Consider the following 14,825-nt stretch of genomic DNA (forward strand, 5'->3'; position numbering starts at 1 on the left):
ACATTGATTTCAGTTGGAGTCACACCAGGAATTAATGTGAGCTATTAATTTTGCAGAAAGCTTTTCATGTGCAAGTAGGTGTGTTGTGCTATTGCCAAGTGTTGATGACTCTTGCAGTTCCTAGAGCAGATACCAGTTGTTGTGGGGAGCTCTGCAGTGTCCTGTCATAAGAAGATTTAATTCCCTCTGGATGAAAGCTTTTGGAAGCTATTTTTTGTCCAGTGGGCTTATTTGCTTTACCTGCTGACTGTATTTAACATTCATTTTAAATTTTCATAGAAAAGTATGTCAGTACATGGTGCATGATACTCCTAGTGATATGTGATATCACTGTTGACCCAATGTTTGGGAAAAGGATGCATGAAGCTTGTCTATGTAATGAACCTAAGCTCCCTTTCACAATAGATGATTAAACCCTTTTTAATAAAGGCTTGTGTACAACACACGAAGACTGACCTAAAACCTGGAGCAACCAGACTTCCATGCAACATTTTTTCTTGCAGATGGTTGGTAGTCTTCTCGTGTAAGTGAAAATTTGGACACTTCTCTCTGAATAAAATATAATGTGAATGACAGACTGAAGTTCAGTGTTCCTAAGGTCTTTTCATTTGATACAAAAATTAATTTTGTGCTATGCCCATTGGTCTTTGTTATTTTAACAGGCTGGGAGATTTTTAATGGTAAGTCCTGAAGACTGGTGCTGTAGAAATCAGGAAGTAAGACTTGGGAGGAGGGAAACGCTAGCAGATAGGAGATATTTCAAGTTTCTCTCATCTCACAAGAGCCATGGGGGGATTACAGACTATTTATAGTAGGTGGATATTTTAATGAAAATAACTGTTAGTTTTAATCAATTACATGACATCTATGTGAGTATTAAGTTTTAATGAAAATACATTGTTTAGATGCATGATCAAGCCTGTAGCCATTGTTTTATAACTGTATTGCATATTGATAGGTCATGTTGCCTTCACAACCCTAAAGGCTACAAAGTCAGATTGTTTGAAAATCCTAACAACTCTGAGGAGATCATGAAGCAGTAGTATAATGATATTGATGGGAGATATGTGCAAATACTACAGGATTTAACAAAAGCCCCCTGAACTCTGCCTGCATATATCACACCGACCCAACAAGGCACAAGGAATTGAGAAATCTGAAGCTGCAAATTACAATTTGTCCTTTTGGAACACAAGTTCTGTTAAAACAAGGAATTCTGAATGACGAGCCTGCATACTCATCCCAGTGTGCCCTAGCTTTGTACAAAGAGAGCAAGGGACAGCAATGCTAAGAACTCTAATCCTATAAATAACCAAACCAAGCTTTCTCAGCAAAGTGTGGCTGATCTGACTATGAAGACTATCCTTTGCTATTTATAGCTAAAGAATGAGTATTTTTAGAAGATCAGAGGAAGAATAAAAATAAGCTAAGTACATCCAAGTATATTTTTGAAATGCAAGTTTGAAGTTCAGCACTAAGTGAGTCCATGGACAACAGGAGATACCATCTCCTGCCCTGTAGAGAAAATCCCTGCTGAGGAACAAGCCTCCAGGGAGCCAGCTGCAGGCAACAGTGGCTGAGGCATCTGTTGAGGGCAGCAGACTGTGTGGTCAGCAAAAAGGCATGAGTGAGTCTTGGCCTTACTCTCCACATCATCTGCACCAGACAGGACAAGGACAGCATAGCTCAAAGGGGAGACTGAGGCCCTCCAGCCCCACCTCAGGGCCAGTGGCAGGGTACAGACATATTGTATCTCTGGCCCGAGATCTACAAATGAAAGAGTAATCCAAACCCATCAACAAGAGTGGGATTTTTAGTAGTAGTTTTATTATGTGGTGACTTGAATAAGTCCTGGTGCAACCACAGGTGAGGGCTTACCTTCATAGGTCTCTCAAAGGCAGGTCACAAAAGCAGTTTTGAGACCATCATCAAGGAAGTCCTGCCCTACCTGCCAATTTAGCCCTTCTACTAAAGAGCTGCTCAGGGGAAAGCCCATCACCAACCTCAGTAGAGTCATGGGAAGCAGTGCGTGACCAGGGCACCCTCAGATGGTGGTACATGCTGGCAGAGCTATCAGCAGCACCACGCAGCACTAACACCAGCCACATAAAATAGGAGTAGAAAAGGAAGAGGGAAAAGGAAAAAGTTTCAGCAGATCCTGTTCACATGATAATTAGAAAGTAGAAATATAGGATTAAAAAGGGTATTTTTAAAGATAAACAAAAAAAAGATCATGGGAAGAGAAGAAATATTTTCAATCCGTTCTCTCCAGAATGAGGTGTATATTAGATGGATGGTTTTATTAAAGCCACCTTTCTAAGCAGCATCCAGAGGGTTCTGTGGCATGTGTCTGAAATAAAAATCAGACGCAAACCAGGAGCACACAGATGAAACCTAGCCAAACCTCCAGGGAGACTAGCAAGTTCGCAAGTGTGCTTTTAAATGAAGGATCATCATGCTTGCTTTATACACGCCAATTAAACTCACATGAGGAGTAGCACTGAGGAAGCACAGTCATTCTACTGTAAAACCAGCATGAGATCAAACTGGGAGGAATAAATTGTACTCTACTGTAGCCTGTCACTTCTTATATAGGTTATACCGGTGAGAAGCCCAGATCCTTGTCCAGAATAGCCCCACATGCTGGAGCCATACTGGAGTGTACAGTAGGTCAGAAAGGCAGTACAAAGAGCTTTTCTTCAGTGATATTTAATGGCTGAGGCTTTGGGGACAGGGAAGCATTGGGCATAATTTCATGTCACCTCTGTGCGGTAAAGGCTGAGGTGTGTTCACAGCACCAGCTGGGAGCTCAGCAGTGGGTCGCAGGTGCGAGACGGTTGTGGAAAGATGTGGACGAGAGGGAAGGGGCTGCAACGCTCACCAGCAGCTGTGCTAGGTACACAGGAGCCAGAAGTCTGGCAACCATTTAGATAAATCAGGTATTTCAGTGCTTGTGTTTATGGCATTAATCTCTATTCCTACAACACATCTTTCTCCTTTCCTCTAAGACTTCAAGCATGCAGCAGTGCTGTAGGATCCCCTGTTGAAAAGCTAGTAAGCCATGCAGACCTTGCTTTTTGGTGAGCCAGAATGCCACAGAGGCTCATCACGATCAGATCAAACACTGACAGGCCCACAGGGTGCCACACCATCACATCTGAGCCAGTAGAGACCCTGCCACAGCCCCCTCTGGATACCTTCCCCCTCCACCTTCCTTCTCTCCTGACTTTTTTTCTGCTTTTCAGCAGACACTGAGATCACAGCACATTGTGATATTTCCCTGGGTACCACCCAGCCTATGAAGACTGACTTGACAAAGCTGATGCCATGAGCATAGCACAGCTAAGCACCACAACCTGAACGCCTGGCCATGGTGGGCAACCCAAGCCACTTGCCTGGCAGAGTGAGCATGAGCAAGCAGCACCTCCCATCCTGGAAGCACCAGGAGAGTGAGATTTCTCCCCATTCACAGTTCTCTCCTTTCTGTCAAAAGCAGGAGCAGGGCCTGCAGTGTGTAGTGGTCCTGACAGCAGGACTGACACCTTCTTTTCCACTCTGAAAGACCAACAGACAGACCACATGCTGCATGCAGCAGCCCTGCCTGAGGGAGGGACGTTCACAGGTTCTGATTAAGCTGCTTTGGGCACCACCTGGTTCCCATTTCAGCATGCCATATTTTTCACTTTTTGCTCTTTTTTTCCTCTGTAAACTAATCAACACATTTCAAAAGGCTGGCATGAATTTTGAAGTGTGCTTGCCACAGCAGACCAAATTGGTATCTATATTCAAAACCCCAAACTGTGGTCCCTGTTTCTCACAGTGAGAGAAATAGTCATACCATCACCTCTGAACTCCATAGGCCCAGTTAGTCCACCAAAAATCAACACAGGAACATCAAGCAACACTATGTTGTTTCTAGTAGCGAGAGAATCCAGTAGCAGCCCATTGGGACGACACTGCACAAGAGGGGAGGACAAAGATGCCCACAAGTTAGGTGGAGGGTCCCACAGCAGCCACTGCCAAGCCCAGCAGGGCCACAAAGAATGGGGTCGGTTGGGTAAAACCCCTCCATCCCCCAGCTGGAGCCAGGCAAGGGTTAGGCAGGGCACAGAAATTTTAACAAAGGGACCTGTGTAGCCACAGTGAGCTCACACAGCAGCATATGTTTATGCTTTCCTTTTCAGCCATTTGATCAGCTGAAAAGCCTTTCTGTTCCCAGGGAGGTTCTTGAATTCATTTGCAGCTCAATGAGCAGACCGTGGTGGTAGAAGGCAGGGTAGGAACCTGCCACTATCAGAGCTGCGGGTCCTGGGGGAGGGCTGCAGGGGACACCAGGGTGGGAGCACATAGATACCCTACGTGAGACAGCCCAGAGATGCAGGAGATGCGGACAGGCTGGAGGAGAGGCAGCTGCAGGCAAAGCCATCAGCAGAGGCTAATTTTACAAATGGAAACAACAATAATGGTATAGGCGTGACAAGCCTCGTCGCAGCTGGTTTGGGATTCAGCCGGCTTTATGTTGTTTTGATTAGCCTGACAGTCGGCTGGTGGGATGCTTGTATGGGCACATGTGTGAGCGGGAGGATAAACACAGCTGAGCAAATCTGGTCCCCTCAGCTTGCTTCTGCACAAGCAAATGGGCTTATCTTCTGCTCAGAGGAGAGCCATAGCTGTCCTCCCTCCCATATCCAAAAAGGTGCAACTGTATTTCATGGCAATGTATCACAGGAGCATTTGTGGCATTTCTGCTGATGTTTATTGCTATAGACAAAGTGCAACTGCTTTTAATGCTGTGTCAAGCTGGTGAAACTCAGACAGCTGTGAAGAAGAAAAAAAGGTACTGAATCATGTGGGGAGAGGAGCAACATCCTGACAGAGAAAATATAAGAGTTTAAATAGGATTCTTCCCTGGCAGGCTGAGATACCCCTCTAGAAAGCCTCCTTTTAACCAGCTTTTTACTACAGAAGCTAGACAGACTTCATTCAAAGCCTGTATTTTTGTTCCTATGGTGTGTTAATGGCAACTGGTTGTAAACACAAACTATGTCTGAAAGAAGAGCTGGCTTTAGGGGACTGGGGAAGGGAGAAAGAGGGAAAATATTAAGCCATTAGAAGGGGTGAAAGCAAGTGTATGAATGGGTTAAGAAAGAAAAAATACCATTAGCCTTCCAAAGTAAATTATTTTGGGGTTCTCCAGACTCTTCTGCTACACTCTAAATGTGGTATCCCTGCCCCTGTTTTAAATGGATGGTTTGACTTTCTCCAATTCCACAACCTTTTAAAAAAGACAACATATCTTTCCTGTAACTTATATAGAAAGATAACAGAAAATTGTATTAAACTGAGAGCAAGGTAAGCTCTGTCTTCTGTCTTCCCCTACAGCATCTGATAATTGGAATTTTTTTCATAATGAATGGTAAAACAAATTATAGCAGCCGCAAGCCTCTCTGGGGATTAATAAATGAGCACAGATGGCTGAAAAAGCACAGCCAAGACTTTATGCCTCATGGTGGATCCAAGGTTGTAAACTCAGGCCTACAGTTTGCTAATCTCCCCCAACAGCGCTTCAGTGCCCTGTGAAATCTTCATAACCACTGAATTCCTCTTTAGAGTCCCCAACATGTCAGAGGCACTGAGAGGTGGTAACCCCCAGATTACCACTACCCCCTTTGCCAAAGGTTCCTCCTCATCTCCTGTTTCTGCCATCTAAGGGGTGTGTGTGTGTAAATACTCCCTAACTCACTTTATATCTGTCAAGGGACTTCAGATCACATCAGCTACCTAGATTGATTTCATGGACACGTAAAAACTCCACCAGGGGAGAAGCAGCAAGCCTTTTACCAGCACAAGAGTTTTAAGAATATTCATCAATTTATTCACATCTATTAACACTAAGAGTTTGATGCGAAAGACCACTTTATCTCCAGTTCTGTTATCTGTCCCCCTGCCAGCGATATCATCATTAATTAGAATGCAATGAGGATAACATACTTAAGCAATAGCAAAGCAGGAGGTGGAAAGCTGAGATGCTTTGTGCCTGTCTGTCAGTTGGAAGGGAACCAAAAGACTTCAAAAAGTAAGCATAAAACAATTCATATAGATGTTCAAAAGGACTAGGAAAATGGTTTGCCCAACACTGTTTGCCTCAAGCTTGCCTGAATAAGAAAAATCCATATTCATGCAAATGGGAGGTGAGTGGAGCCTATTGATATGAATTTACTTAAGCAAAAAGTGCAATATATCCTATATAATTTAACTTGTCTTTTGACTCTGCTATGCTGCATAAGGTATGTGTTACATGACAGCATGCAAATAATGGACTTTCTTCACCTATTTATTATTGGACATTTGGTAGAAGTAACTAATTAAATAAATTATTCCCTGTATATTGTTCAGACATTTGGAAATGAGCTTGTAATGAAAAACACCACTTTTGATCTATTTTTTTAAGTAAAATATAGCAAAAATCTTTGGAGAAGACATAATTTGTCATTCAACCAGCACCAAAAATAGGTGCTGATCCATCAACACCATAGTTTGTATGTCTTATCTTGCAGAGAACAGTCTTTAAAGGGAGCTAAAATTTATAAAGCTTACACAGCAACAAATAACTTTTTTATGGGTACAAAGACTGTTAAAATTGTTTGAATTAATTATAACATGCCTCAGTCTTAATCCTGATATTCCAGCAACGGAAAGCCTTCTGTTTGTCACGTAGGGAGCTTTTTCTGCATGGAGTGGATTTCCCATGTCTAACATCAGTGCTGCTTTTACACTTCATTCTGAGGCAGGAGAAGGATCAGGGTCAGAGCATGGCTCCTTGTGGGCTATGGGTCTGACCAGCGCAATACGCAACCCAGAACATCTCTGAACCCTTTTGGCCATCATAGAATCATAGAATGGTTTGGGTTGGGAGGGATCTTTAAAGGTCATCTAGTCTAAACCCCGCTGCAATGAGCAGGGACATCTTCAACTAGATCAGGTTGCTCAAAGCCCAGTCCAACCTGACCTTAAATGTTTCCAGGGATGGGGCATCTACCACCTCTCTGGGCAACCTGTTCCAGTGTTTCACCACCCTCATCACAAAAAATACCTTCCTTATATCTAGTCTGAATCTACCCTCTTTCAGTTTAAAACCACTACCCTTTGTCCTATTGCTACAGGCCCTACTAAAAAGTCTGTCCCCATCTTTCCTGTAGGCCCCATTTAAGTACTGAAAGGCCACAATAAGGTCTGCCCGGAGCCTTCTCTTCTCCAGGCTGAACAACCCCAACTCTCTCAGCCTTTCCTCATAGCAGAGGTGTTCCAGCCCTCTGATAATTTGGGGGCTCTCTGCTGGACCCGCTCCAACAGGTCCATGTCTTTCCTCTACTGAGGACCCCAGAGCTGGACACAGCACTGCAGGTGGGGTCTCACCAGAGCAGAGTAGAGGGACAGAATCACCTCCCTCGACCTGCTGGCCAAGCTTCTTTTGATGCAGCCCAGGACACGGTTGGCTTTCTGGGCTGCGAGCACACGTTGCTAGGTCATGTCCAGCTTTTCATCCACCAGTACCCCAAGTCCTTCTCTGCAGGGCTGCTCTCAATCCCTTCATCCCCCAGCCTGTATTTGTGCTTGGGATTGCCCTGACCCATGTGCAGGACCTTGCACTTGGACTTGTTGACCTCATGAGGTTCACATGGGCCCACTTCTCAAGCTTCTCCAGGTCACTCTGGATGGCATCCCATCCCTCAGGCATGTCAACCACACCACTCAGCTTGGTGTCACCTGCAAATTTGCTGAGGGTGCACTCAATCCCACTGTCCATGTTACTGATGAAGATATTAAACTGTACTGGTCCCAATATGGACCCCTGAGGTACACCACTCGTCAATGATCTCCATCCAGACACTGAGCTATTGACCACTACTCTCTGAATGCAACCATCCAACCAATTCCTCATCCACTAAAGGGTCCATCCATCAAATCCATATGTCTCCAATTTAGAGAGAAGGATATCGTGGGGAACCATGTCAGAGGCCTTACAGAAGTCCAGATAGAGGACATCTGTAGCTCTTCCCTTGTCCACTGTTGTACTCACTCCATCATAGAAGGCCACTAGATTGGTCAGGCAAGACTTGCCCTTGGTGAAGCCATCCTGGCTCTCTTGAATCACCTCCATGTGCCCTAGCATAGCTTCTAGGAGGGTCTGTTCCATGATCTTCCCAGTCACGGATGTGAGGCTGACAGGTCAGTAGTTCCATTTCAAAACCAGCTTTGTGTTGCCATGAGGACAACTGCAGAATCAATGGAAACTAAGGTTTGGCACTGTTGCTTTCCATCTGGGAGGCTGGTCCAGAAATGGTCACAACAGTGGGGCTTCCCTGCCAAATCCACAGAGACTGGCTAGCTGTCCGTGGGTTGGATTCAATCAAGAATGAGTGTGTTCTTGCTGAAATACATCTAATTTGACCACAAATTCAGGAAGTTTCCAACAGCAATTCTCTCATCTGTTCCTCTGCCCAGGTGTAATGAAGGGAAGAGATTTCAGTTACTCACAACATTATGATGAGCAGCAGTGAATGTAACCATTCTTTATGGATATTATATCCCAGCAGCACCAACTGTGTAGTCCTGCTGGATATAAGCTAGCTGCCCACTCCACCCAAAATCTATTTGGTCAGTGAGCATGGGAGATAACAGAAACCGGTTGTTTCCGTATGCAACAGATTGGCATAATCTATCATCTATCAAAATTAAAAAGCAATTAGCCACACTGTCAGGATTATGTAGGACACAAGGTACAAAACACAGAGGCAGTAGTGTAAAAGCAGAAACTTGCTAACATGGAAAGGCAAACCAAAGGATTAACTGAAGACATTTAGCATTCCAGCAGCAAAAATGAAATGTAATCTATATCCCACATTACTGTTTGTTGATTTATTCTAGTTTACCAATGTACTGGCCCATACAAAACTCTAACTCAGGAGTTCAGTATCTGTGGGACCCTGGTGAATATTTATTGAGTATAAAGCTGGTGTAAGGAAGACTGAGTTGGATCTCATCTTCAATCCATTCCTGATTATAGGGTGGGCCTCTGTGCTTTCTTTTCACTGTATCTTGAAGCATTTATCTGGGGGCTTGCAAGCCAAACCCAATGGCTGATCATCTAAGGTTAGGAGATGGAACAACCAAGTGCTCATAAGAAGATCCAAGCCAGTGGGTATCTACTATAATAGAGAAATGCCACATGTGATTTTATAGCAGGGTTGACAGTGCACGCACAAAGCAGACAACTCCCACGGGCAGCGGCTTGCTGGGGTGAGGGAAACAGGCATTTTTTCCACTCCAGAGTGCTGGACACCCAGGGAAGGAACTGGAGAGCAAGTTAAGAAGGAGCATGGGTCCCAGTGAGGAGCAGCAACTCCAGCACCCCCAGCCCAGCACCCCAACTGCAGCAGTACACCCAGGTCTGCAGAGCTTCTCCCCGAATTTGGCCAGCCTAAACACATTGCAACAGAAAAATCTAATTTTCCCTGAGCTGCTGAAGAGGCCTGCACCAGCTGTGCTTTAAATAAAGGGACTATCTGTGGGGGAGAGGAAAGGAATTCGGAAATCACAAGTGTCCCTGGAGCAGTGGAGGGGCACAACCACCACAAAATGGCCCCGTGATGGTCAATGGCAGTTGGCCAGAGCTTTATTCCTACTCTCCTTACCAAAGATGGGTCAGATGTTTCCAGCCAGATCATCTCTGATATAGCAACTTCATTTCTCCAATCACAATAATTGTTTGTATCCTGCCATTATACATAAAGTTTTAGAGGATCTCTGATTTTAATTTTCTCCATAACATTTCATTTTCAGATGTACTGCCAAAACCACTAACACAAAACCAAAGGAATATAAATAATGAAACTGTATATTCCATGTCTGAATTAACAGTAGGCTATTTTTACATCTGTATTTAGAAAGAATTATTTTCTACATAATATTTATTTGAAAAAAAAATATGTAAATCCTCTTGTCATTACTAAAAAAAAAAAAAATTACTATTTTATGCTTGACATAACATTACCTGCTTCTGGACTGAACAGAAAAACCTTAATTCCATCAAGCTGCTATCACACGCTATTCCATAAGTTAATGTCTTGACTGAATTACAGCTTTTCAGTTCCTTTCCATCATTTATTTCGTCAAACCTACTTCTAAAAAGAAAGTCTTGCCTTCATCCAAATATAAATCTGGCTGAAAACAACTCCAGAGACCTCCACAAAAAGTGATTAAATAATGAGGTCTGGAAGCAGCTGCCAAGCATAAGAAAGCTCTAACGGAGCATGAATTTTGATCTTTATGGTCCCTACTACCACCTCACTAAGGGTCTGGAGAGATTTGGGTTCTGAAATCAGGACAAAGTGTGACTACACAGTAAGCACAACACTTTGCAAAAGCCAAGATGCAAAATTTCCTTCATCTGGAAAAACTCACAGAGGACTTCCGGGGAGAACTCCCCAGTCACCTTGGAAAATCTTTGCAGTCCGTGTTTTCATGAATACTTGAAGAGTTGGCTTGGCAGCCTCAATAAGTGTAATCCTAGAGGCCAAATTTGGCTCTTATCTGCACAAGAGAAAAATCTGGGTTATTCTAGTGATGCCAACCAGCAGTCCTTGGGGTGATGTCCATGATGGGGCACAGGCAGTTTCCCCTGCAACACAAGCAAGTGCACCTCGGAGCTGTAGCAAGGGACCACCAATGGCATTAAACTTGCTGACTGCCAAAGATATTTTGATTCATTACTGAACTGTCAAGACAGGTTCAGGCACCAATCCTCAAATAAGCCAGCTGCACATCACCAGTTCTTTTATTTCCATTTTGCAAGCAGAATCAAAATCTTACCCTTCTTCTATTTTTTTCAAAGCACTGTACAGACCATAAGTGTATGTGTTTTCTGTCATAGGCAATCCCTCTGAAACCTGGTGGCTAGGTAGAAACCCACTGTCTTTTTACACAGGAAATATTTCAATTTATCAAAGCCTTCACACAGGAAAGGATACAAAAATCAGATATATTAAAATAATGTCAGTATCAGTATGAGAAAGCTGTTACGCAGTGTCACTGCCCCTTTATTGGTTAGTTACCACCAGCTGCTGTAGGAGATGGGTTGGCCACTTTCTGCCATGATGATAGCACTGCTCCCATCTCCTCCCCAGGCAGAAGACATGTCCTCCAACAACCTAAGCTACCTCCTGGGATGAGGACTGTTTGCGGATGCACACCACTGTCAGATGCAGTCAGCAGTTACCCAATTTTATTGTTGTAATAAATTATTACTCATTTTCATATGCCTTTGATTTGGGAGTTTCAAGACAGTGCTCAGAGAAAACCACTTAACGGAGTCATTCAAACCTAACCAGAAATTACTGGAAACATTAAGGGCAATTCATTCTTGCAAGATTACCTAGGCTAATTTTGCAGCCCTAAGAAGTTCAGAGGTAATTTGGACTAATCTGAAATGCTGGATGCTTCTGCAAAACAATCAGTAAAAAAGCTCTGCTTTCGCTAGGCACTAGTTACCACTACATAGGAAGAGATCGTGCTGTTCAAATATTACATTTCTCATCCCATATCAGAAGTGTCTTTCAGAATATCAAAAGGCCAGAAAGGTCTTTGGAGTTTGGAGGAGTGGGGGGCGAATCTCAAATTTGTACATGAGACTGTTAATTCACCCTCAGGCAACATATCAAGTTTGGCCAAAGGGATCAAAGCAATACTCTTTTTTTTTTTTTTTTTTTTTTTAATGTGATTCCAAGTTGGCAAGCTGTATGCCAAGTTTCAACATGATGTTATTTCAAACAGCTGAGATAACATGCAGTACCATGCAAATCAACTTGCTTAGTAGAAACTAAAGGAAAAATTATAGTGTAGATATCTATAGGTCCAGAGCAGGTATCTCATATATGAGGTAGGTAGAAGTATATGAATGACACATCCTTGCTTTGGTACATGAAGATGAAGCATGTCTTTTATACTCTCTCAAAATGAAATCTGGCAATTATTGGAGAAATAACGGGAAAATTTGGAGAAATTAGCAAGAGTTGCTCTGAAATAAGCAGAAACATGTGAACTACCACAAAGCTGTGATGGATATGGTGTTATAACATCTATGAAATCCTTTTACCTAAACATGCATCATAAAGTTAAAGTTGGCAGATCTGGGACACTTTTTCATTGCAAGAGAATTTCACTTTTTGAAATTTAAGAAAATGTTAAGAAACGGGAAAGTAAAAGCATTGTAAAAATAATATGAAAACTTTCTCCCTGTTTGATCAACTGAGGTGCCTGGAATACAGGATGGTCCTTGGCATTTAGGAGATTATAAGTGGCTGATAGGATGAAATCCATTATTCTTGTCTAACTCCAAACACATTCTCTGGGTGTTATTTTCTTATGCCTTACAGATTATGACCACTGCTGTCCCAGGACATTTCAGCTAAAGATTTCTGCTTTATAAATCTTATTTCATCGAGATGCTAGCACTGAGTAGATGGTAAAAAAAAAAACAATTCATAGTCCACTGAAGCTTAGCATTCTAAAAAAGTGTAACATAGAGCATTTCAGTCTTATTATAGTAAGACACCGTGATTTTTAAGTTGTGAGGTATTTCCAATTTCATAGAAATTCTGAAGTATTTTGTTTTGTAAGACTCCAGACTGAAAGTAATTATTTTTAAAGCCAGGTCTCCTAAGATGCAGAAACTAAGCAGACCCATGTAGAAGTGCATAAGTACAACAGTCAGGGACGTTATAGTCATATACGTGACCTGGCAAGGAAAAACAGACTAGCAGACAGGTCCTGTTTGACAGCTCAGACGAGCTGCCATTCCCTGGTGTACCACACACAGCCCCATCGTGTGTGCCACACGACTCCTGCCACAGTCCTGACCCCATGGCTGCTGGTGCCAGCTGGAGACAGCAGCATGCTTCAGCAGCCACCCAGCCCAGACCTGCTCCTAAACCTGACCACCTCCAAACTGGACTCAAGTCCAGTGCCATCAAGGCCTAGTGGTATGGTTGTGCACATACCCCATACACCCTTTAGGACCTCAACATCAAAATGAAAGGGTAAATTGACTTTGCAGGGCTCCTGACTACGCGGAGGAGGCAGGGTAGTTATAATTTTTCAGAACTTCACAAGTCAGCTGAGTATCTAACAGACCAATATTCTCTATATTTTAGTGAAGTTCTACAGAGTGGAAGGAAACCTGCTGCTACTTCACTGGCTGTGAAGTCCTTGGCATCCCACTGAAATGGAGCAGTGTAGATTGGAGGTTGTCCTCCTCTTCCTCCATGGCTGCCACTTCCCCTTTCCTCCTTCTAAGCACCCCCACTGCACCAGCAGGGGCTGTGGACAACCAGGACCACACAGACATGTGGCATCCTGCAAATGTCATCAACAACCCTTTTACCTCTATACTTTCCCCCTGCTCTAGGAGAGAGGTACAGTTAAGAGAGACCTCAGCAACACTAGTAGCTTCTCCACTTGCCTTTGCACAGGCATGGTGCACATTCCGTTATCTTCATATTTTGAAGATCCCTACAAGTAGCCTTACAACACAACTATGTTATTTTTTTTCAGTCCTTTACACTATAGAGCACGACTAGTCACTGTTACAGCAGGAGCAGTCAGTCACTGGACAGAAAAGCTGCCAACCTGATAAAAAAAAGGCTAATAGGGAAAAAAAAATTCAGGTGGATTTTCCTAAACTCAGCCAGTAAGGAATACACTAATGCCAACGTAACTTGGGACTGAAGCTTTTGTCTAAAAGGGCATGTAACTCAAAGAGTTTACTCAAAAAGAAACTGAATTAAGTGCATGCTTGAGATACCCCAAAAGGTTTTTCATCCAGTCTAATGTTAAAAAAAAAAAGCCAGAAACTCAGCTAGCATAAGTCAATATAGCTTTACTGCTTTGGTAAAAACTGTACTGACTTCTGCCACCTGAGCATCTGCTCCACCAGTCCCTTAAAAACTGAGCAACAGAGTGGCAAAACAACTGCTACAAATGTCTGTAAAAGAACAGCAAAGCTGGAAGCTTTCGAATAGCCAAGGATGTCAACAGTAAAAAATGATCACGGCAGCTAAATAAACTCTAAATTAATTAGGGCCCCTGCCTTCAGTGGATGCAGATTACAAGCTTCTGCAGCAACAATACAGCAGCAGTGCATGGAAACAGCATCTTATCTGTACTGGCTTCGCCTGCTCCACTCCTGGTAATCAGTGAGCACAGACATCAGCATGGTACAATCACACAGGTTCACATCACACTGGTCCTGATGAGATTAAGTTGATTATTTTGCTATGTAGCGCTGTCTATGAAGTCAGACTGGGCAATCTGACATGTCACTCAGGACTGGAGAAACTACTCTTGAAAGCTTGCACAGGACTTGGAGCTCCACCACATTTTTAATTTCCAGGGTCAGATCCTCAGCTAGCACAAAGTGATTCCACAGAGCTCTGCTGACTGATACCCACTGGGCATCTACCGAAAAGAAATAATGTCCTTTAACTTTGCAACATGAGGCTGAAATAAAACAGAGGCTAAAATAAAAACTGAGAAGTGAAATTAGCCAGTGGAGGTGCAAGTTTCAGTAAAGGTTTCTTTGCTACTCTAATGAAACCAATCACGTAAGAACTACATAACTGAGAGGATAATACAAAAACCAGCAACCAACATCTGTGTGAACTCTTGCCTGTTCCTCCTGAGTGCAGAGAGAGGCTGGAGAGCCTCAGTACCTAGTACATTACCAACTCTTATTTACCTGAGCACCCACCAAAGTTGAACCTAGGAGA

The 14,825-nt window shown here is 43.2% G+C and overlaps 1 long non-coding RNA gene across 1 annotated transcript in view; it reads right to left on the minus strand.

The window, feature by feature from the left end:
* The window catches only part of LOC128137530 (uncharacterized), a 37,221-nt gene that overhangs the window by 13,989 nt on the left and 8,407 nt on the right, over positions 1-14,825 (minus strand). The window contains exon 2 of the long non-coding RNA XR_008233720.1: positions 7,094-7,144. This is a non-coding gene — a long non-coding RNA (uncharacterized LOC128137530). The remainder of the gene's footprint in view (positions 1-7,093; positions 7,145-14,825) is intronic.

The sequence above is a fragment of the Harpia harpyja genome, chromosome Z, assembly GCF_026419915.1.
Source record: "Harpia harpyja isolate bHarHar1 chromosome Z, bHarHar1 primary haplotype, whole genome shotgun sequence".
In the NCBI taxonomy this organism is placed as follows: Eukaryota; Metazoa; Chordata; class Aves; order Accipitriformes; family Accipitridae; genus Harpia; species Harpia harpyja.